Genomic DNA, 23,934 nt, shown 5'->3' on the forward strand with positions numbered 1-23,934 from the left:
TTCTTTGATATTTGATAATTCTCTGTGCATCTTTGTCCATTCCCACTGTTGGATCTGAGTTTAGGACAAGGACAGAGCGAGATAAGTCTGTCACCGCCAGGCAAAACAGATGAGCAGGGAGCTGTAAAAATGGTTTGCTGCCTGGAAATGACTTTTTATCTTTTAAAGGTTTGTGGTATATGATTAACTTAAAAGAATCTTGCTTAAATTGTTAAGAGCAAAGTCTTTGGGGTCTGCAGCTGTGTCTGTGGCTAGGATTGGAAATACAGTAACGGGGGCTCTAACTTTTGGAAATCTTCCAACTTCTCCTACTTTCTCTACGTTTTCTTTTTACATCCTTTACAAGTAAGAATCATTAAATGATACCTCCCTCCTCCTGGCTAGAGCAGGAGAGTGGAAGGGCAAGGGCCTCTCTGACAATCATTTTGTTGAGAAAAGCCAGGCTGAGGAATCAAAACATCTCCCTTCCCGGCAAATGGAGAAGACACATAAAAGTCTGGGCATTCCGGAACTCCCACCCAATCAAACACTGCTTGCCCCAGATTGCAACACTAGAAAATCGAGCTGCCAGAAGAGATGACATAGCAACCTTAAAAATACTTCCATTGGCCATGTCAGGAGGAATATGCATGGAAACCTAATCAGTGTGCAAGTCAGAAAGCTGAGGGGAAGGAGAGAGAGATCTTCAGGACACGGCTCCATGGCAGAAGGGTCCACACTGCCAGAGGATGTCAGTGTTGTAGGGCAGTGTTTCCCTAGCTGTTGTCTTGGAAGCTGAGTGCTCTCTGAGATGATAATGGGCCGTCTGTCAAACAGGGTTCCAGAATCAGCTAAGTTTGGGAAGTCAGTTTTGTTCAACAAAGGTAAACAGGTTTCTTTACCTCAAATTCGCAAGGCCCTTTAAAATGCCCATGTAGACTGCAAAACTCCAAGAGGGAAGTAGAATTTGAGTACAAAGTCTTTCTTCATAGAGAGCCCTATGAAGATCTCATAGAATGAGAGTGTCCCAGAGAACAGTCTAGGAAATGATGTCATCCAGGAGGCACTCAGGTGCTCAGGCTGGCTGGAACTCTGAGGCCTACTCTGCTCCCTGGCTGGATGGTAAGAGAAGCCCTACATTAGGTGGTGGGGGGTGGCTTTTGGTGTTTAGTGTCTTTCATTCTGTGGGTGACCCAGCTCGTGTCTAAGCATTTAAGCTCTTTCCTTTGCTCCCCACTCCTTTGGTCCCTGGTTTCCTCCTCAAGGTTGTAGACTCCTGCTTTAGTTCACCTGCCAGGATCTGTGAAGCTGGCCTGTTACTCCAGCAGGAGCTTACATTTTTAGACTTGACCTTTGAAAATGAGGAACCTGTTAGCCTTAACTTCAAGTTGGCTTAGCTTCTCCTGCTAGTTTCTCCTAACTGAACCTGCCCTTTCTTTCCCCCTCCCTTCCTTCCTCTTTTCCTCTCTCCCTCCCTCTCTCCCTTCCACCCTTCCCTCCCCCAACATTTATTATGCGCATTCCTTGGGAACCACAGAGTTTTAGGTTTTAGTGCAGGTGTTCATGACTTATGGTTCATGTCAAAGTTCTGAAGCAATTGGCTGAACTCAGGTCATGTGCCTGCCACTCTGGTGGTGGGTTGAGGGGACAACAGTTATTGTAAGGGGCATGTGTGAGGGGCCTCGTGAAAGACTGGATGAGTAACATATCCTTTACCTATGTTTTTCAAATGCAGGTAGATCTTGGTGTGATTGATAAAACATTGCATGTAGATACTATTGGGATTCATAAAATGTATCTTAATTTATACTGAATTAACATTGCTTTTGTCCTTATGCATTTTTAAATCAATACATATTATATGTACTATTATCTTGTTGGTGTCGATGGATTTTTTGATGTTGAAAGGGGATCCTTTATTCCACCTAAACCTCAGGCTTTGGAGTCAGCCAAACTGGGGTTCAAATTCCACTTCCCGTCATGTATTAGCTGGGTGACTTTGGGCAAGTTGCTTAACTTTTAAATCCTTAATTTCCTTACTTGAAAATGGGAATTATCATATCTGCTTCATGAATTTCCACGGAGATTGAATGATGTAACGAATGTAAATCATCTAACAAATTGCATGATTGCTCAAGAAATGATTGTTGACATTGTTAGGAAAAAATAGAAAGAAGGAGGAGAAAGAAGAAGAGGAGGATGACAAAAAGACCTTAGCCATAAGCTAGTCAGGAATAATAGAGGCTGGGAATACCAAGGGAAATTAAAAACAGTCTTCTCTGTCATTACACATCTCCCGCCATATCTTTGACTCTTCCAAGATTTAGCATAAACCCAATTAACTGAAAAAACAACCAACATACTGCCAAGTGTGCTGACCAATGCTAGGGCACACTTGTTATATTTTGGCCACTCCACATCTCAGCCCCCTTCCTATGTTCCTGGACGGAGATTGCTGGGAGACAAGGAGGTGAGGGGCACCCATTGTTTAGCAGTGACCTCCAGTGACAGTGGCAGCGTTCAGAGGCAGCAGTGCCTGGGATCCTCTAAGCAGGCTGGTCTTGTAGCATGACCCTATCTGTGCTGGCAGTCACCAGCTTCTTTTGCTCATCCCACCTTCTTGCTTTTTTGTCAAGTCTACAAGCTCGCCAACATCCTACCAACAAATTCTTCTTTAGCTTCAATGATCTGGGGTCGGTTTCTGGTGTTTGCAACCAAGAGAGTTACTTGGCACACCCATGACATAGATTTGATCTCATCTTGTGCGTCTTAGATGTGCAGGCTCCAGATCTGATGGCCAAACCAGACACTTACTGCACAGCCCCATTCCCATTGCAGAGACTTTGTGGACGACCTTCTCTCCTGGTTCCACAGTCTGTCTGCCAGGGTGGTTGGGGGCAGAAAACCCATCATGCCACATTTCTCCTCTGTCCCTCCATGTTTTACTGTTTCCAGTTGTAATGGAGGGAGAGCAGCAGAAGAACAACTTCAAAGGCTGCGTGGGGCACTATCCAGCTAGGTCCTGACTGATGGCTGTCTCACTGCTGAGTTGTCTTTGCAGAGTGACTGCCTCCTAGAGAAGATGACAGCAGTTAAACCCATGCCTGGGGTAGGGGATAGTGCTGACTCTTGCTACTCTGCCCTCTCCTCCCTCCCCACACATCTAGTGCTCCAGAGATTAGCCCTCCAGGGTGACCTATGGATGACCCACCCCCCGCTGTCACTTTTGTTTGTTGTGGGAAAGGACCTGGTAAGGATGAGTAGTGCTCTAAAATCCCGGGCTCCCAGAAAGTGCTCTACTGGATCTCAGATGCCTGCAAAGAGCTCTCGTTTTGTTTTCACATTTCAGATGTTAATTATAAGGAAGAGAATTAGGCATATAAAACAAATTACATTGGCAGCGTTTGCTTCACTTGTGCACCACAGGGCCCAGGCGCCCCTAATGAGATGTGACTACAGATCATCGTGCTTCCTGCAAACAGCCAATTGCTTCTAATGTGGCAGAGTCTTCCTTGTATTGCCTGAGAATTAGCCACAGGTGTAGCATTTGACTTCCGTGAGCATCACTTGCCCAGGGAAGTGTGCTTAGGTCAACAGCAGGAAGAGGAAGGAGGAGAGGGAGAAAGAGAGAGGCAGGCACCCAAGGCTTTAGAGCTTCCTCATAATTTCCATTAGCTCTCCTCCTCCAACTGCCACAGCCACCCCAAACAAATGCACGATCCAAGAAAAAACAGTGTATCTCTGTCCTTTCTCTAGAAAGCAATTCTGCAGCTGCCACAAGATGCAGGCAACGAATGCTGTCTTTTATCAGTGTTTAATAATATTAATGTCCCCAGCGAAGAACAAACACGCATTCTACCATGGGTTGAAAACCGTTTGTGGGCTAATTGGAAAGCATTACTTAATGTTTTCCTTAATTGGAATTAATTACAAGACCCTAGTGAAGAAATAAGTCCATATGTGAGATTCTAAGACCTCACACTGTGATGATAAATTTCCCTAAGAGAGTTTACCCCATCGGAAGTACCTGTGGCAACCTGTAGAATACGTGTATCTAAATATCTGTGCTCCTTGTGAGCATGAACCTCCAACAGTACTGAGATCAGCACAGTTAAACTTGGTTTACTGGTAAACAAAAAGGAGAAATATGATGTTGGGTCTGAGAGGTGTAGAGAAAGGGTGTGACTTCTTAGGGCCAACCTGCAACTAGTGGTTATGGGATCTTGAGCTTCAGTTCTTCCATCTTTAGATTGAAAGGTTTGGACTGGAGTTTTCTAGTTCTTCAAGCTCGCGCACTCTAGGTTTCTCATTTCTCAGCCCTGAGATTCTGTCTTGAAATTGTTAGCTGTGAGACACCAGAACTGAAACAAAAGGCAAGCTTTTTGAAATGAAGAATGAGACAGTCCCAGGGAAAGGATCTTGACTGGATTTTCAACTTTATTGAGGGACAGTCGATGTATCTGTCTACAGAAGGTGATTTTTTAAAGGAGCAGCAAAGAAATTCTTGAGCGAAGTCAAATGGGCAGTTCCTTTGAAAACAACCAGTTAGCAGCTCATGACTGTATATGAGTTTGGATGAATTAAGCTATAGTCTGCAAAACCATATGTCCAGGTAGACACAGCCATCACGTGCCGTAAGAGTTTCCCAAACTATGTTCTGAGGACTAGAAGTGTTCTGTGATCTATATTATGGGTGCAGTGGGGAAGAGGGGAAGTCTATGGTTATTTAAGCTTTGGAAATCCTGAATCATATAAAGTTATACAGGTTTCTTTACAATAGGATCCTCTGAGCACTTGTCATGCCAACGGGCTTTGTGACTTTCCTGGAACATACAATTTACAGTGTCTGATCTTATTTGACTTTGGAGCCTCTTTTTATTGGCGTTTCAATGATTCATGGAAGACCAGTGTTTTGCGGAATTAGTTTGAGAAATAATATGCTATGCAATTAGAACAGTTCATTTTAATACTTCAGCTAGAAGTCCAAGCAAAACAAGCTTAGAAGAAAGAATAAACTAGAAAAACACTGAAAAATGTGAACTTTGATAAATTTCACTATATGAAAGAATTTGAATAATTATTGTTAGATTAAGTACAATCAAATGATTCCTTATAAGTGGCAATTGCAAAACCCAATGATATGTTGAATAAATTTGATTTCTTTAAAAGAAGCACAATTCTATTTTGCTCTTAGAAGATTTTCAAGTTGTATGATTTAGAAGGCTAAAGAAAAGCTAGATGATTGATAGTGATTTTATTTTTCCACTTTAAAAGCTAGTAAATCAAAATCTATTAAGGTAAACAAGGAATCTTATTTTCTTTGTGCTAAGAAAACAGTAATGGGTAAATTTCTAAGTGTCATGTATGGAATTGTGGGTGCAGCGTTCTTGTTATTATTAACATGAGTTGGGTTTGATATATTCAAAGAAAATCTGTTTTATTAATGACCATTAAATAAGGCTTTCTCTAGAGAATAAAGATGACCCCTAGAGTGTAGTTATCAAGACAATAAATAAAGGTATAAGAATCAGAAGTTCCAAGAAGGAGGATATTTCTTATGTGGGTGGAATATTATTTTCCCCAAAAGTCCTGAGATTACGTATGCCCATCAACAGAACAGATGCCTTAGGAAGAAATCTAAACGACTTCATTCTGAGTTTTTGTGCTTATTTGTTAAAAATACCATACAAACTCAATTTATTACTTTTGATTTTGGTTAACAATAATGTCTTTGTTCCTCTTTCTTCTTCCCTTTCCCATGTTGCTTAGCACCCATTATCAGTGATGTCAAAAGATGGCAGGAGGGAGAAAAAAGCGATGAAAAAAATACCACAGAATAATTTATCAGAAGGAGACTTCCTGAATGCACTGTAATTTTGCTCTCAAGTAGGAATTTCAAACCTTCCTTGAGTGAATCTCTTCGTCTCCTGGGAAAAGGAGGTTCCCCTCCTGGGTGGGTCGGAGCTCCCGTCTGCCTCACACCAGCCGATCCCTCATCGTCACTGCAGCTGTTCTGCTTCTAGTTGAAAAGACACTGGATTTATGCTGTACAGCAGGCACAAATGGGACACTGGGCTGTAACATTTGATTGATTGGATTGGAAGGAGGCCGTCTGATTGCCACAGGAGGCATGCGGCTGGTGCTCCCCAGTCCCTGCAGGAGGCTGCCGCGGTGGGCGAGGAGCGGGGCCTCTTGGGGTGTGCTGCACTTCTCAACCTCACTCAGCTTAGCTGGGGTGACACAGGCCAGGGGCATCTCAAACTGTTAGAAGCTGTGCACTAACCACGTATGACAGACACCTTTGCCACCAGCTCCTGCTTCTCAGTGGTAGAATTTCAACTAGAACTGGTGGGAAAACCACCCTTCTACTCCAGAGGAGACTGCAGAGTGGAGGCCTGACTTATATCCCATAGGGTAAGGAAAGGATGGTTACATGCCAGCAGGATATTAAAACCATAAATACTATAAAAGATGAGTTTGCAAACACCGTCTCCTCAGAGAAATCTTTTCTTATGCCCCAGGCTAGGTGAGGACCCCCTATTATGTAATGTGCTGAATTCTTCCTTTGTGGCACTCCCTAGTGTTGTCATGAATTAATCCATTATTTGAGAAACTATTTGTTTCTTATTGGTCGTCAAATATTTAACATTAATTCCATAAGGGTAGAGACCCTTCTGTCTTTCTCCCTAGCGTCCAGGGAAAATGTGGTTATAGCCCTGCCCTGCCCCGCCCTCCCCTTCCCTTCTTGTCATGAATAATTTAGTCCTAAGGCCATTAGGTGAGGCAGAACAGGGTAGGTGTCCAGGGTGGAAAGGGGCAGGGGTGTGGAAGCCTAGACCTGGATGCCAGAGCCCCAGCAGGGTGAGGAGGGCCTCCCCACCCTCATACGACCAAAGGATGGGCTCATTTAACTTGTGTCCCATAACAGGAAACTCTTGGCCTACTCAGCCACTTTGGGAAGGGGGAAGAGGGCCATCAAATTATGAGTGCAATTAGACAAAACATCTGTTAGGTTATTTTTCATTGTTTCAACCAGTTCACGGGGCATTGTAGAGACAGATCACTAGTTAATTTAGTTTGATGGCCAGTAGTGTCTGTGCTAATTGAATTTTTGACTGGATATTTGGGAGTCATAAAAAGATATGTGTATTTGTGTGTGTGTGTGTGTGTGTGTGCTCATGTGCGTGTGTAATGTAGTGGAAAGACCGCAGCCTTTGAAATTAGATTCTGCTTTAAGCCTCAGTTTCCTCCCTCATAAAACAGGATTGATGACAAATTTGCTTGTGGAGTTGCGGTGATTCTATAAAATAAGCTGTCTATATCCATTCGTTAGAGACTCTTGACATGGCTGCTCAAAGACGGGGCTGCTTTCTGTTTTTTTCTGCCATGGACCCCTTTGGTAGTCTTGTGAAGCCAATGGATTACTTCTCAAAAGAATGTTTTAAAAATGCATCAAAAATACATAGGATTAAAAAGGGAGCCAATTATATTGAAATATAGTTATCAAAATATTAGTAAACACATTTGTGATATAGCAATTTATGTGTTTTATTGATACATTCAACAACAAGATCTAGTGACAGCTCTAATAATTGCTATAATTTTGAAGCAGAGATGAGCAGAAATGATATATTGGGGTATTCTGAACAACTGTAATGATGCAAACGAATCTGTGACATTTATTGGTAACAAAGACACAGCGATTACTAATAAAACCGTGGTCTGTTTCCTACATTCATAAACAAAGAAACTGCTAAATTTTAGTTAAAGGATGCTAAGTATAAAAATGCCAACCTTTTCCCACGTTCACAGACCTCTGAATTCTATGCCTCCATGGATCCCAGGTGAAAAGCCCTACTCCAAGATAACCTTGACTTACACAAATCTTTCTATGCTTCTCACATTCTCCGAAAGTTGGTGAATACAGTCTCCACATGATGTCTGTGGAACTTTCTGCCCTCCAGCTGCTATCGCGGGCTTGTCTTCACCTGGGGATTCTGGAGGCAATGCCTATGGCCACCTGCATCTCCCTCTGTCATGTATTTGATGTGCCAGGGCGTGACCTAGAGGAGCTTGTGTGTGCTTAGACGTGGAAAGACCCTTGAAATGTCCAAAATAAGTTTCCTCTACTTGCTTATCGAGGATATCTGTATGCCCAGCATCCTTTACACTTTCTTTTTTTTTAAAGACTGGCACCTGAGCTAACATCTGTTACCTATCTTCTTTTTTTCTTCTTCTTCTCCCCAAAGCCCCCCAGTACATATTTGTATATTCTAGTTGTAGGTCCTTCTGGTTGTGCTGTGTGGGACGCCGCCTCAGCATGGCTTGAGGAGCGGTGCCATGTCTGTGCCCAGGATCTGACCTGGCAAAACCCTGGACCGCCGAAGGGGAAGCACACGAACTTAATCATTCGGCCACTGGCCGGCCCCAATATACTTTCTAATTTCCATCACAGATCACGCTGGCCGGGCTTGCTTCTGAGGAAACTCTAATGCAGCCATAGCCACTTGTGTTAAAAAATGATCTCCCTTGCCTCCAGCAAGCTATTTGTCCTCTGCACTTTCTTTATAAACACCCCCACAGTTAAGGCATCTGTTTCTTCGTGTTAATTTCACCGGCTCCCGTCTTCCTAGCCTGGAAGGAGCCTTTTAACCTGTGGGTAGGCCAGACGAGCGAAACAGGTAGCATGAGAGCTAGGCTGGGAAAGGAAGGCTCACCACAGGCCTCACGGGACAGGCAGACGGAAATGCAGAGGGAAGCCCCATTTCATTCCTGACCTCCTCCCGAGGTTTGGGGGAAAGGAAAACTGCAAAGCCCTGAAATAAGAACAGATGTGATTGTGCCTCTGCTCAGGCTGCAGGAACGAATAAGGAAGGGAAACGAAGAATCCAGGAAGAAAATAAAAGCCCAGTTTGTACATGGGGAAAAAAAGAAGCTACAAAGTTGGAATAAAATGTCTTCTTGCTTTTATCCTTAATAAGGATAAATAATAGGTGTGGCTCTTTCTGCTTGGAAACTGGCCTCTCACGTCAGCTTGGAAGAAATCATTAAGGAACAACACGAACCTCAGACCTTTCAGTTACTCTCGTTATTATGTCCATGTCTGTGTCCACTTGCTGAGCTTTTCACAAACTCTCTCACGCCCCTTTTGGGGATGAAGTGTGGGGGAAACTAGGTCGCTTGGAGTTGAAAACAAAGAAAGGAGAGAAGAAGAAGTGTAGTTTTGTGCTGGCTTTTGAGGTGAGCTGGAAATCACCAATGAGACGCCGGAGCAAAGACTCCCTGAGGTGGCTCCTTGATGTATCACGTTAACAGTGGAAATTGTCCACTGAGAGAGCAGAGAGGCTGTTTGCAGGCAGAAGAGGAAAAGGATGGTGTGCTAGACAGCTTTGATATCTGTCTGAGGAAAGGATTTCCCTCCTAAGGCACCAAGAGCTAGTAGCAGTTTCAGGCCTCTGGTTAGAAGAGGGCAGAAGGATGAGAGAATGGTTAATTAAAAACCCGGGTTGACCTCGAAACAATCAAATGGGTAATAATGAAACTCATCAGCCTCCTTGGCAGATAAGGAATTACACTAAATGCTTAGGACCAGCACTAAGGCCCCTATCAGGCTAGTTTTCTTACTTTTCTAGTTTGGCTGAAATCTCATGCCTGATTTTTGCTGTACAGTGTAGTCAAATTTCAAGCCTTTGAGAATGGCATTGTGCTTATCTGTAAGATAAACTGTCCTTAATAGCACGTGGCAGCTACACTCGGTCAAGTTATGCAACAAAAGTGTCGACCTTCTGTGATAAAAGAATGGAGGGGGAGATTCTGTACCTTTGACACTGGGATCTTGCCTCTACTTCTGTTTCTTTAAATAGTGTCCTTTCCCGTGGACAAAAGGCCTACTTCGTCACCGTAGATCATTAAGTAATTAAGTACATAAAGAAAAGAAGAAAGGGAAAATTTAGCATTTAAGTTTTTCTACTCAGAAGTGCCCATGGTTAACAGCTTATCTCCTCTATTTCTTCTCTTTTCTTCGTTTCAATTTCATCTTTAAAATTATAGATTCAGCTAGATTTATTTAATAGCTATTTGTTGAAGGGAAGGGAAGCTAATAGGGGCCAAGCCTTCAGCTCGAAGTTGCTCATTGTTCAATGGATCACACAATATTGTCAATTGGCTACTTGTCTGTCCTCTGCCATTGGACAATGAGCACCCTGATTGCCTCCAGCGATTAGACCTTGCTGCTTGGTGCCCCCTTGCCACTCTGATGACCCTCTCTTATCACACTGCCAATTCCTTAAGTTGAGCACTCAGTACGATTATTTTCAATGATTATTCTTTTAACCAACAGTTTTGAATCTCTCCTTTGGGTCAAGCCCAAAGCCAGGTGCAAATAAATGATTTCACTTAGTTCTCTTCATTTTCATATTCTTAGGGCGGGGCCAGAGCCTGGCCCACAGAAGATTGGGTAGAAAAAAGGTATTTTGGAAGGAATGTGAGCACTGGGGTTAGACTAGATTTGGATCCCAGCCCTTGTGTCCAGCTGTGTGACCTTGGGCCAAGGATTTAACCTCTCTAAGCCTTGATGTCTTCATTTGTAAAATGGGTGTAATAAAATCTTCCATAGAGGCTCGTGATGAAGATGAAATGAAATGATATATGGAAAGTTCTGGCACATACTATGTGTTCCATATATAGAGAATGAATGAATGAATGAATGAAGAAAGAATGAATGACTGATCAGAGTCCAAGAAACCAATTCAAGGGCTAATGTGGACATTCAAGTGGAAAAAGGGGATGAACCAAGACTCAATCTTTGGACCCCAGGGCCTTCATTCTCTCCCTTCAGTCTGGTCTCGGGAGAGGTCCCAACACAAGCCATTGACTTTTAGGTGTGAATATAAGTTGACATGCTCCCTCTCTGAGAAACATTTGCATTTTAAATAAAATTTCTAATCACCTGATTTAAGTAATGTTTTGTATAATTTTAAAGGGTTCTCCGTTTCTCCTGGAGCCCATCTGTGAACCTGGCATCACCTATTAAGAACCCCTTATGTCTCAACAAGTATTGATTGGGAGGTCACAGAGAAGTAGATAAGAGACTTGTCGGGTAGGATGCATTTTAATTGGAAGCAAATCAGGATACGATTTTAGTACTTGAGGCATGAAGCAATAATTGCCTGAGCTCTGGTGGTGCCAGTATGAGTAGAAAGGAAAAACAGATTCCAGAGACCTTAATTGGTGAGAATTGAGCATCATGAGGCCCAACCAGATGTGAAGAGAGAGAGAGAAAGAACAATTCAGAGAGGCTCTAAGCTTTGAACCTGAGCAGTGGAGGTCTCGAGGCTTCCCTTTGGAACCATAAGGCATCACGGAGGGGAGCTGGCTCTCTGGGGAACAAATGATAAGTTTGATTTTAGCCATAGTGAATTTTGGGTGGTTGACAAGCAGCCAGTGGGGGGATGTCTACCCATCAATTGGAGATGTAAGTCCTGCAGGCAGATGGTTCCTTCCCACACTGATATCGTGATTCTATGATGATTAGGGAAAAAATGGGGGCCAGAACTGTGATTTGAGGATCTTCACCTTAGATGTAAGCTTTGAGGAGTCAGGAAGGTGGATAAACTGTCTGAGGGAAACAATCTAGAAAAAAATGGTATGAGACCGAGTACTGGATCTTGAAATAAGCCCATATTTAGGGGCTAGGCTGAGAGGAGTCGAGAGAGAGAGAGAGAGGGTATAATGCCAAATAGGGGGACATCTTAGTAGAGAGTAGACCACCCAGCTTGGAGAAGAACGAGGACACGGGTGCGTCTCAGAAGACCTAGACAGATGGAGACCAAGAGGAAGGGCTCGCTTCCTGCTGATGCTGAGACATCATTTGGGGAAGACAGGAACTGAGCTCCAGCTCAGGAGAAAGAGGAGGGGTAACACAGGGAATTCTGAGTTTGTTTGAGTTTCAATCTGGATGACTTAGAAAACCACTGAAGTGTCTGACAGCCTATCAGTGATTGGACTATGATTTCTGCATCAGACAGATGGGAGCCCCAGATAGAATTCAAGTCCGATTTATAGGAAATTTTAAAAAGTTACAATTCTGTATACTTGAGTTGGTGTCTATAAAATTCATACTGTCCAAACAATAATGGCTTGAATGCACTAAGGCATTTATTGTCTTCTCTCTTGACAAGAGTCTCGATAAAACACCCCTCTATTATCTTATTTGATTCTATTCATGATGCAAGTAAAGGAGGTATCATAGTTCCCACTTTACAGATGAAGAAACTGAGGCTTGAGAGATAAAGAAATATTCCCAAAGTCACAGGGTTCACAAGTGGCGATGCGAGAACCACAACCCAGGATTTCGGACTCCTGATTCAGTGCTTCTTCTATACTAGAACTTCTTCTAAAGATAGGCTCAGAGGTTCTTACCATCTCCTTAGGAGTCTGTTTTGGTTTACATCTTCCAGATTATATAAGCCAAGTTATAGAATCTAATGAATCCTTTGGGTTAATGTGCTAACAATTCTGGTTATTAATTGTAGTGAAGTAGGAGTGTGCCATGTGTGTTTGTGTGTGTGTGTGTGGGTGCGTGCCTGTGTGCATACTTTAGGGAAGGGACAATTCAAAGATAATTTTGAACCACAGGCCTCTCAGCATCTCTCAAAAAGCAGGACAATGTAATGGTCAAAAGCATTGACTCACTATATGAGCTTGGGTAAGTTCCCTCCTTTCTCCTTGCCTCAATTCCTTACCTGTACAATGAAGATGAGAATATCTATTTTGTAGGGAGGCTGAGGAGAATAAATGAGGTCACTTGTATAAAGTACCTGGCGCTATGATCTTCCTGTTGTAAGTGCACAACACACGGTGGCTACTGTCACCAACACAAGCAGTACCTTTTGGAGTGCAGCCAAGATGGCTGCACTGCTTCCAGGTCACAGATAATGTCAGGGACACTTGAGCTGCTCAAGTGTGATCAGCTGTGGGCTGTGGCTTGGTTGTCCTCTTCGCCCCTTCTGCAGGTTTGAGGGAAAGCCAATCAGGGAAAACTGGGGAGAGATGGATACAAAAGCAGTGTTTGGGAATGTTATCTGGCTGGATCTAATGGAGAGACTTGCCTCACAAAAGGATTGTTCTGGAAAAGTCTGTTACTATCTCCTAAGAGAAAGTAACTAGTGAGGGCTGGGAGGTCAACCCCTTTAGACCAGCCCTTCCCAGGTAGTGGCTACAGTTCTCACACAGTGAATCTGCAAGGGTAGAGACCACAGGGAGACCCAAAAGGAGATAAAGAAGAAACCTGGATGCTGACAGCCAGGCCAATGGGCAGGGAGCTGTCTTAGTCCTGGAGAGACAGGCCAGACTCCTGAGGGCCCTCCAGGAACTGCAGGCATTCAGAGAAGGAGCTGGGAGGGAGAGATGTGGGGGAGAAAGGATGCAGGGATGGAGGGGTATCAGAAGTGGGGAGAAGTGGTAACATTTCCACCAACTTTAGAGAAAATATAACAGATTTTCCTTCATGAGCCTAAATCTGGGTCTGGGAGGCAGTCTTCAAAAGATGAGCTTGGAAAATAGTTTGAGTAAAGCAAAGGGTGACCTTCCAAAACGATATACATAGAGAGGGGTCAGTTCCTGAACTTCTGTCAGGATGTTATTCTTATCACATCCCAGTTCTTGGCGGGGGCCCAGTAAATAATTGTTGATGGAACCAATGAATGATATACATACCTTACACTGGCCGTCAGCAGGTAAAATCTTGGTTTGGCTCACTGGTAGAATGAAAGGCTGGGCCAGCCCTGCCAGTTTTGCTTGAGCTAAATGAAACCATGCCCCACAAAAGAAATGACTTAGAAAAATGTAAATCACTACCATGCCATTTACATTGGACCTCTTCAGGTGAATTAAGTCTCCCAGCTACTGTGATCTCAATAGGAGCGGAAAATAGGAGAGTTTGGGTGGAATGGGGCAGAGAGCATGCTAGTGTCCCTATCAAAACCTCCTTTGCAGAATGACAGCTTTTCTGGTCAAAAGTGTTGTCATCAACTTACATCTGTGCTGCTTCTAGAGGCATTTGTGTTTTAAGCATCTTTTGCTGTGGCAAGAAAAGTGTGTCCCCTACTAATGGGATTTCTGACATTAGGGAGCAGGTTGGGAAGGTTTTTGTGAGGAGCATGGGGGCTCCTGGAATCTTGGAGGATGGGCTATTGCTGCCTACTGTGCCCCAACCAAGCTGGGCCTGGCTAGCACCCCTGATATTCTCTAGGCCCTAGCAGCCCCGAGGACAGCACGTGGATCTTTCTATCACCAGCTTTGGCTGGAGAAGACAATTCACCTGCCCTTGAACTGGTTAGCTGAGTAAGAATAACCCCGTAGCGTATAACTCAGAAGGGGCTGAATCCTCTAGGCCAGTGCAGAGTTCACGAGTGCCCGTCAGAGAGCACTGTGCCTGTCCCATGATCTCCTCAGTCCTATCACTCTTGCGAAACCAGCCGAGTGTGTGCCGTCTCATGTCTCCTCAACCTCAGGCATGCCCTACCCATCATGGAGATCTCCTTTTGCTCTCATTTAGTGATGTCTACAGGCCACATCAGCAATTTCCAAACCTGGTTATACACCAGAATCAACCAAGAAACATATATAATATAGATAATAATAGTTCATGCTTATTACATCCGGGCATTGTTCTAAGGAGTTTATATATATATATACACACACACACACACACAAATTTATATAATGAATATATATAATGAATTTATATAATGAATATATAAAATAAATTCATTAATTATCACAACAATCCCATGAAATAGGAGTACAATTATTATAACTACTTTGCAAATTAGAAAACTGAGGCTGAGAGAGGTGCAGTCACCTGCCCGAGGTCCCACAGCAACGGTGGGGTCAAGATTCAAAATGGAGGGCACGCCTTCAGAGTCCATGCTCCTAACCACTCCACTCCACTCTTAAGAGTCTACTTTTCAGAGTCTTAATACTGACCTCCCTAATCAGGAGCTCCTTAGGGTAGAGACAGACATTCATATTTTTTTAAAGTTCAACAAGAAACTCTGATGTGATCGAAAAGATGAGGATCATCATAAATTGTAAGAATTAATTCTACACTGAACCAGGGGAGAAGGTGTAGAATTTTCCAGGGAACTGATAAGTGCCCTGTTAAGTGTCAAGTTTCTAGGACAGAGAAGACTCTGCCCTCACTTTCTTCTTCTGTGGGGCAGACAATATTATTTTTGTTCATTTATTCATTAATTTAATCAAAAAAATATTACTGGCAGCCTACTGTGTGCCAGGCACTATTCTAGATACTGGAGAACATGGAGCTTATATTCTACATGAGGGAGGTAGACAATAAATAAGCAGGTAAATATCTAACATGCCAGGTAGTGATAAGTGCTATGAAAAACAATAATGCAGCGTAAAACGATAGATGATGGGGTTGGATGGAGTGGGGATGTATAGATGACTTCAGATAGAGAGGTTTGGAAAAACCTCTCTGGGAAGGTGGCATTTGAGCAGACCTGTGAGTGAAGTCAGGAAGGAAGAAATGTAGAGATAGAGGAAGAGCATTCTAGGCAGAGAAAATGGCAAGTGCAAAGGTCCTGAGGTGGGAGCAGCTCAGCAGGTTTAAGGACCATCAATGAGGCCAGAGCAGCTGGAGCCCAATCGTGACAGGGAAATCGGTAGGAGATGAGGTCCTGGAGGAAACCAAGGCAGAGTCATGCAGGGCATTGCACGTCTGGGTATAGATTTGTATTTTATTGTTTGTGAGATGGGACAACTTGAGGAGGTTTTGAGTGGAAAAGCAACATGATCTAACTTGCCTTTTAAAAGGACCAATTTAAAAGAGAATAGACCAGTAGGACAAAGGTGGAAGCTACTGCAATAATCTAAGTGAGAGTTGATGGGGGCTTGGACCAGGGCGGTAGCAGTGGAGGTGGAGAGAAATGGTTGATTCTGGATAGTTCTGGATTTCCTGGTGGATGATATTTAAAGCTGTGGGACTGGATGAGCTCACCAGGAAAGTATGTACAGCGAGAGTGGGCGAGGGACTCAGAGTGGTCTGGGAAAGTCCAAAGTTGAGGACAGGGAGAAGTGAAGTGGATTCAGGGAAGAGACAGAGAAGGAGTGGCCAATGAGGTGAGAACTATGTCAAAGGCTGCTGAGAGGCCGAGCCGGGGAGATGGAGCACGGGCCCCTGGGTTTGACAACATGGAAGTCATTGGTAGCTGGGGGAGGGTAATTTCAGTGGAGTAGGTGAGGCTGGAAGCCTGATTGGAAAGGGATCTGGAAAGAACAGGAGAAAAGAAAGTGGGGACAGCAAGCTTAGACTTATTTCACATTAGTTTAACTATAAAACGGAGGAGGGAAATGGAGTGGCAGCTGGTGGTAGTGATGGGGTCAAGAGAGACTGATAAGGCGGGCCACAGTTCAGAAGGTTTACATGCAGATGGGACTTCCCAGTCAGGAGGGGCAATCGATGATTGCAGGAGAAGCATCTTTGAAGAGGTGAGAGCCATGGGATTCCAGGGCACAAGGAGGAGCTGGCCTTACGGCAGTGAGGGAAGGTCCTGCCCAAGGGGATGTGGAGTGGCAGGGTGTAGAGATGCAGGAGGTGGGGCTAGCCGGTGGGAGGCGCGTGTGGGATTTCACTTCTGAGGACTGCAATTTTCTCAGTAAATAAGAAGGAAGGCTGTGAGCCTTATTCTACGATATTGAACAGCCAAGAATTTTAATTTAAAAGTTGTCCTTTTAGAAACACTAGCAATCACTATAACATATTTATGTGACTTTTCAAGCACAAGCTTTGAAGGGACTCAGCAATTTTCAGCAGGCAGGGTCTTTGGGGATGTTCTCTTCATAATCAAAACACCACGCACCAGTCCAAACAGACTACAAACAGTTTTTCAACTGAAAATCCACCCCCCTCCCCAAATGAAACATCAGATAGGGTCTTGTTAACATTATAACATTGGTTTTAAAAAGTTATCTTTCTTTCTTCTCTAGGCTATGGCCATTTTGCTTTTTTAGATACTGATAGCATTCATTTCATTCATTTTCATTTCATTTCAGACGTCATATGAGAAGTGACTATGAATCCCAACGTTTCTATCCCATTCTCTTACACACTTAAAAAATTCTCCTTCAGTTGACTCCTCAGTGGCTATCCCTGCCTTGTTTTTCCTAATACAGTGGTCATCAAACTGGAATGTGCGTCAGAATCCCTGGGAGGGCTGGCTAAAACACAGAACACTGGGCCCAGATCCCAGACTTTCTGACTCAGCGGGTCTGGGGTGAGGCCTAAGAATCTGCATTTCTGACAAGTTCCCAGGGGCTGCTGCTGCCCGCTGTCTGGGGTAACACTTCGAGAACTACCGCCCCAATAGATTCTGTCGGTTACTCTTTTCCAGTAGTTTTTGAGGGAGGGCCAGGCAGCTGCAAGGCCTCTCTCTGGACCTGCAGGAGCGATGGGGAGGGTGATAGAAAGGAGGACAGCTCACAAGCTTGCTCCACCCCTCTCTCTTTCCCATAGAAGCTCCTGAGCTACCCCTGACAGAGGAGACCCTGGGCTGGGTGGACCTTTGGTCTCCCCCACAAGCATCTCAGATAATTCTCATGTCTGTCCTTGCCCGAAAGCAGTCCTGACTGCAGCATCCCCAGGGTGCTTTCATCTTTCAAGTCCTGATCCCTTGTGCCCCTTCCCACCCTCCTCTCACCCAAATCGCCTTTCCCTGCTCAGATCCCTGATCTCTGGCTTTCCCCTGTCTGCTGCCAGTTGCTCCCAGCGAGCTCTTGGTACAGGATGGATGGGCCTTCATAATAACCCTGGCAGGCAGCTGTGGGGCCAGGGCCTCCCCTTTGAGGCTGATGTGTCTTTGATTTCTTGACAGATTAGCAGCACACAGAAGCGCTGCCCGTGTAAAAGACTGGAGTAAAAGGACCGGCTCTCCACATGACACATGCCTGTACTACACCGTGACTGGCAGGTAAGGGGAAAAGCTATTGCAGCTCCCAGCAAGCTAGATGCTCGTTCTGAAAAGCCTGCATGGCCTAAAAATACCACAAAGGGTGGGAGGGAGAGAAAGGAAACTTTAGCGTGGAATATTTTCAAAAAATTAAAAATAGAAAGGCCTTTGGTAAATGTGAGTCGCCAGTTGCTGTCCCGCTCACCACCTACAGAGCTTTTAGGATTCCTAGCAGCCAGCCAGTCTCCCGCGTGACAGGAACAGTGAAATTATTTCGGGGAACAGAGTCAGGCCACCAATAGATGGATGGCAGAAGCAAGTGTGGAGAGACGAAAGTGCCACGTGGTGGGCTGAACTGATTGGGATTCACAATAAAGCGGTCTGGGAATTAATGAGATCCAATAGATGTGGGGTTCGCCTCTGATTTGATGAACCACTTTGTCAGCCTTGCTTAACCTCAATCTCAGATCAGTGAGATTATAGAGTCTGCAACAGGACCCTCTGATTCTGCTCCTCTTCTTGGTAGGATGCCAGGATGCCACCTTAGATCTCTTGTACTGCCTCCTCCCCTCTCTCCCCTCCCCTCCCTGTAGCCTCTTCCTTCATTCTTAGCTCTGGCAGATGAATGATTTGGTTTAGTTTCATTCTTATTGTCTTTCTTAGAAAATGCCTGGATTAGCGATGTGTGCATGTCCTCCCCGTGAATGAGTTGCCCTGATCAAGGACCTCATATGTAGACAGATCTGGCCCAGGACTAGCAAGATCTTGTGGGAAGGGAAGCTGTGGCATGTTAGCGCATTCCAGAAGGTTTACTTTGTATTTCTGTCCTGTTCTAGGAGAAAAATTGCACCTGAAAAAAAGATCAGAATTATGCAGAGGAGGAAACTGGATTTCTACTCTCTAAAGAGTTGAACAATTCAACACATCAGGTTGGGCCCAGTTGGGAGAGGTTGGAAATGGGGGCACACGTTCTTGAAAAGACATTTTCCTGGCGAGGCCCAGGGTAGAAATGCAGACTTGAGGCTCTATAGGCAATCTGATTTATTTTTCCAGTTCCCCTCTAACAGATGAAGCAGAGAGGACCCTCAGTAAATGTTAGCTGATTTCAAATAAATGGATGATGGGCTGGGCTGGCATTCATGCCAAACTGTAGGACTTACCATCAAGGCTATTGTATTTGGCTAGAGTTTTTTCAGTGAGGGGTACAATGAGCTGTCCTAGGGTCTCCAAGGGCTGAGTGATTATCACCCCAACAGTGCCCAGGGCACACATTCCCAGCTGTCAAGTTACCAGCTGCATGCCAGGGGTCAGGGAGACAGAGAGACAGTTGGCAGGGCCACTGTGTCAGCAATGTCACGTATGGTTGCATGACCTTAAGCTGCCCTCGCAGTCCAGCCCCATCCTGCTCAGCTCTTGACCTCTGTTATCAGGTGTGTATGCATTTGAAAACCCCTCCTCCCATAGATGAATTGGGTTGATAAGTACTAAAGGTTGCTGAATTCCCATGGACCCTCTCTGAGAATTTCAGAAGGCTCCATATCATGGATATTCTTAAGATGTAAAATGTTGTATTATATAAGATGTGTCAAAACCCACTAGGAGTATATGGAGGTATTTAGATAAACAGATAATCTGGGCAAAAAATTGCCTCTTGTGGAGTTGACTTTGGAGATGAAACCCTTGGGGAAAATTCTAGTGTCCTTTGAACAGCTTCGTTGGTGGTGTTCAGAAAGATAGTATCCTGGGTACAAGTATTTTAAAGGTACCTGTAAGACTAGGAAGCACCTAATTCAATTTATTCAATATCTAAGGTTCAGAGAAGTTAAGTGACTTTCTCAAGGGTCATCACTAGTTTAAGGCTCACAGCACTAAAATTAGCAGCCTGGGCTTAGAATGGAAGACAATTTCGTAGGTCTTTCCATGGTACCATATTGCAGTTCCTTTTCATGACTAGATATTCATGATTTCAAAAGCAGCAATGGGAGCAAGGTTAGGGAAGAGAACGTTATGGAGCATCTTTTGTGTGCTTTGCATGGTGCCAAGTACTTTATATAAATGAGCATATCTAATTCTTAAAATGTTCTTTTGAAGTGGGTATTAAAAGCCAGATTTTGCAGTAAAGGAAACTGAGATGCAAAGAGATGGGTAAACCAGCATACTGATTTTTGACGTATTAATTTGACTACAAAGACCATACTGAGTCTACATTACCACGTACCAGACTGCCAACCAGATTGGCCCAGAGGGCTCAGTAGATAGGCCAGATCCTGCTCTGGTCAACTGCCAGAGTACAAGGGCCCTGAGTTATGATAAGGGAGATATCACCATGGCCTTGGTACATAATAGAAGTCTGCATGTTTCCTCTTTGATGATCAGTGAAGCCACAGCAAAATTAAAAATAGAAAAGTTACTAGTAAAGAATAACAAATTATAAAAGCTATGACATGAGACAGCGTTTCCCTCATCCTAAGCCCCTAGCCGCTGGTTCCATCCTTCTTAAACTCACCTACCAAATGAGGACAGCTTTCGCCAGTATTGAAAGGGCTGCTATAATATTTGCAGAATGGCTGAATGAAAAAAAAGCTCATTTCAAGAATCTCAAAGTACAAAACAAGGACCAATAGGTGAAATCAAAAGAAGGCAGTTTCAAGCTAAAAGGTAGAAGAACTTTCTAGGAAGTGTATCCATGTGAGTATGGGATGGGTTGCTTCAGAATGAGCTAAGTTCTCTGCCTTGAACATGCTTAAACAGAGGTTTGGAAATACTTTGGGGATTTGGCATTGAATAAATGTTGAGTTGGATGATCTCCAAGGGCCTTTCAGGCTCTGAGAGTCCATGACATGTGACACCCACAGTGAGATGATCAATAGTTGACTGAACCCTTTGACTTTTCTAGCCTGTCATCGTGCAACACCTCTGCTTAGTGTGCTCATCATCGCCATCAATACTGATGGAAATTGTGGTGAACCTTAATCCATTTTCAACTGGAAACAGATTTCGCTCCTATCTGAGCCAACTCTGGTCTACTGTTCAGTGCCAAAAGAAGGATTGGGGGAATGAGACCCAAGCCAAATGAGTATGTATGGTTCTACCTGAGGCATAGGGGATTTAAAGGGACGAGTAGGTGGAAGCCACAAGGAAGCAGGACTGTCCAAGTCCTTCAGAGGTAGTGACTTCTGGCCCAGCTCAGGTCAGCTGTGACTGGAGTGAGGGAAGGACTCAGATATCATGGGAGAGGCCAGATCATTGCCTCTTTCAGGTTTCTTCCAGTGAAAGACTCTATGGTTTTTAATGAGGAGACATTTAGTAACAGGAGCTCTGCTCCCTGCCAGCCTTTCCAGATGAGGGAAACCTTTTGCACTTTCTCCAAAGTATGTCTATTGAAGCGAAATATATGCCAATCCTATGACTAGCAAACCACTTCTGGGCATGTACCCAAGAGAAATGGGGTTTTATATCCTCCAAAAGACATGATTAAGAATGTTCATGGCAGCTTTATTCATAATAGCTCCAAACTGGAAACAACCTATAATATATATCAATAGTTGAATGGGTAAGAAAATTGCTGTATATTCATACAGTGAAATACCACACAGCAATGAAAAAGGAGTGACTACTGATACATGCAACATTGAGGTGTCTCATAGACGTAATAGTGAGTGAAAGAAGTTAGATGTCAAAAAAATACATACTGCATGACTGCATTTAAACAAAGTCCCGAAACAGGCAAAAAGTAATCTATGGTGAGAGAAGTATGAACAGCGATCATGTTTGGCAGGATGGAGGGTGTAATTGACTGAGATGGGCCATGAAGAAAATTTGGGAATAGCTGGAAATGTTGTATCTTAATCTGGTGGCGAGTAAATATAAAATTTCATGTAACTGTGATCTTTCAATTTTATTGCATGTAAGTTATATCTCAATATTAAAAAAGAGTGGAAAAGAAAAAGAAAAAGAGATAGCAGTTTCTTTCCCACGGAGACTGGGTTATATTCTGGATTCTGCCAGTCCTCCATGTTAAGGGAAAATATCCTAGCCTGCTGCTTTGATAAACTGATCCTTGAACAAAAGAAAGCACTGGAGTGGTACTACTGTAACCACTAATTCTGGAAGATAATGTGACGTTATTATACAGATTTCAAAATGCACTGAATCAAATTTTGGCTCCTAGACCTGGGTTCTACTTCCAGGTCTGCCACTCATTAGCTATGTGTTCTCAATGTTTTTTTTTTTTATCTTTCGGGGCCTCAGTATTCTCATGAATGAAATGGTGAGTCATTCATTCATTCAATAAATATTTATTGAATGCCCACTATGTGCAAGACACTGAGCTAGGTATGTGGGGGAAACAGATAAATCAGACTTTCACAGAGCTGAGAGGCAATTGAGACACTACGTGTAAAATCGCATCATGAAGAGAAAGAGCTGCAGTAACTCAAGAACTTATTAAGATGTGATAATGATGGCGAACACCTAATTCAGTGAAATAAGGTAATTCTTTACCCCAGGAAATTAATACTTTTGCTAAAGTATGACTCTCGGTCTTCTGTGTATACAAACATTTGCATCTAATTGGAAAATTTACTCTGTACTGAGATTTTTCAAGTTCAAAAGTACCTTTAGATGTTAATGTGATATGAATTGAGAAAGACTTAACCTAGAGTATAGTCAATTGGATAGGAATACAATTATTCACATTTGGAAGCCAAATGTGTTTTGTGCCTGGTTATTTTTCCACGTGTGGAAAGCTATGAAATAAGTAAATAAGTCACAAACGCAAAAAGCAAGTATAGTATGACACCATTTATATAACCTTTAAAAACATGCAAAAGAATACTACACATTGTCTCTGGCTGCGTGCAAGCACATGAGCGATGGGACCGCCCCTGCCTATAAGCAGTATGCAATTGCAGGAGAGCCATGTCTTAGACTGGGTTCTCCTCCAGGGAGCCTGAGACCAGAACTTGTGTGCAGGACATTTATTGAGGGGTGATCCCAGGGAATAGGAGTGAAGGAGCAGGGACAGCAAGACAAGACAAGGGGAAAGGCCAGGAAAGGGGTTGTTATTTAGGTCACTGCTTTAAGGAAAAGGGCTCAACTCCACTGGGACCTGTGGGAATTGTCCATCCTAAGGGCGTTTCTACAAGGCTCTGTTCCCATGTGTTGAGTTTTCTTCTGAAGGTGCTAATTCCCACATACTTTTGTGATGTAACTGGAAGGTTAGGCACACTCCTCAGGGTTTTGAGGAAAGCCTTGGAGTAAAGAAGCAGAGACTTGAGGTGGGCCCTGAAGATAGGATACTGCCAGTGTGGCTGAAGGCTGAAACCAGAGGTGGGCTGAGGGTATGCGACATGTGGCACGAATCACATCGGTTTTAGGTTCTTACCCCTGGGAAAAGAGGGAAAGGAAGGGAACGAGACAGGGATACACAGGGAGCTTCAGCTGGATCTCTAATGTGTTGTTTCTTAAGAAAATGTGTGAAGAAAACATGGCAGAATGTGAATCTTCAAAAAAGCTGGATGCTAGGTGTATGGGTGTTCATTATATTATTCTCGATAATTTTCTGTATTCTTGAACTATTTCAGAATGAAAAAATTAGGTTGCATCAGCATTAATTTGTTTCAGGGGAGCTCTGATTAAATAATTATGCAGAGCAGTAATGTATCAAATAGTAATATAATTTGCCACTAGTTCTTAAATTAAGTTAATGTACCTAAGTATAATTTCGATGGAATTTGACTAACAAAATATTGAGTTTTATCCAAAGTGTCATGGTTTAATTTTTATTCTGGTTGAAAGATCTGACTCGATAAACTTTTGATTGTCTTTCCAGTTGTCTTACCGGGGTACTTCGTAAACAGAGGGTGATTTATCCATTTTCTGGTTGGGAAAACGGTAACCCAGAAGAATTTACTAATTCATTCAAGATCACTCAGCAGTAGAAAGGCAGGAGAACAATGCAGAGCTGTACCCTTTTATTTTCATC

The 23,934-nt window shown here is 43.5% G+C and overlaps 1 long non-coding RNA gene across 1 annotated transcript in view; it reads left to right on the top strand.

Annotated features, from left to right (window-relative positions):
* Nucleotides 1–667: 667 nt before the first annotated feature.
* LOC102148413 (uncharacterized) overlaps nt 668–23,934 on the top strand; it is a 47,249-nt gene continuing 23,982 nt past the window's right edge. Inside the window, exons 1-3 of the long non-coding RNA XR_002805363.2 lie at nt 668–1,101; nt 17,874–17,969; nt 18,785–18,877. This is a non-coding gene — a long non-coding RNA (uncharacterized lncRNA). The remainder of the gene's footprint in view (nt 1,102–17,873; nt 17,970–18,784; nt 18,878–23,934) is intronic.

The sequence above is a fragment of the Equus caballus genome, chromosome X (assembly GCF_041296265.1).
Source record: "Equus caballus isolate H_3958 breed thoroughbred chromosome X, TB-T2T, whole genome shotgun sequence".
Classification (NCBI taxonomy): domain Eukaryota; kingdom Metazoa; phylum Chordata; class Mammalia; order Perissodactyla; family Equidae; genus Equus; species Equus caballus.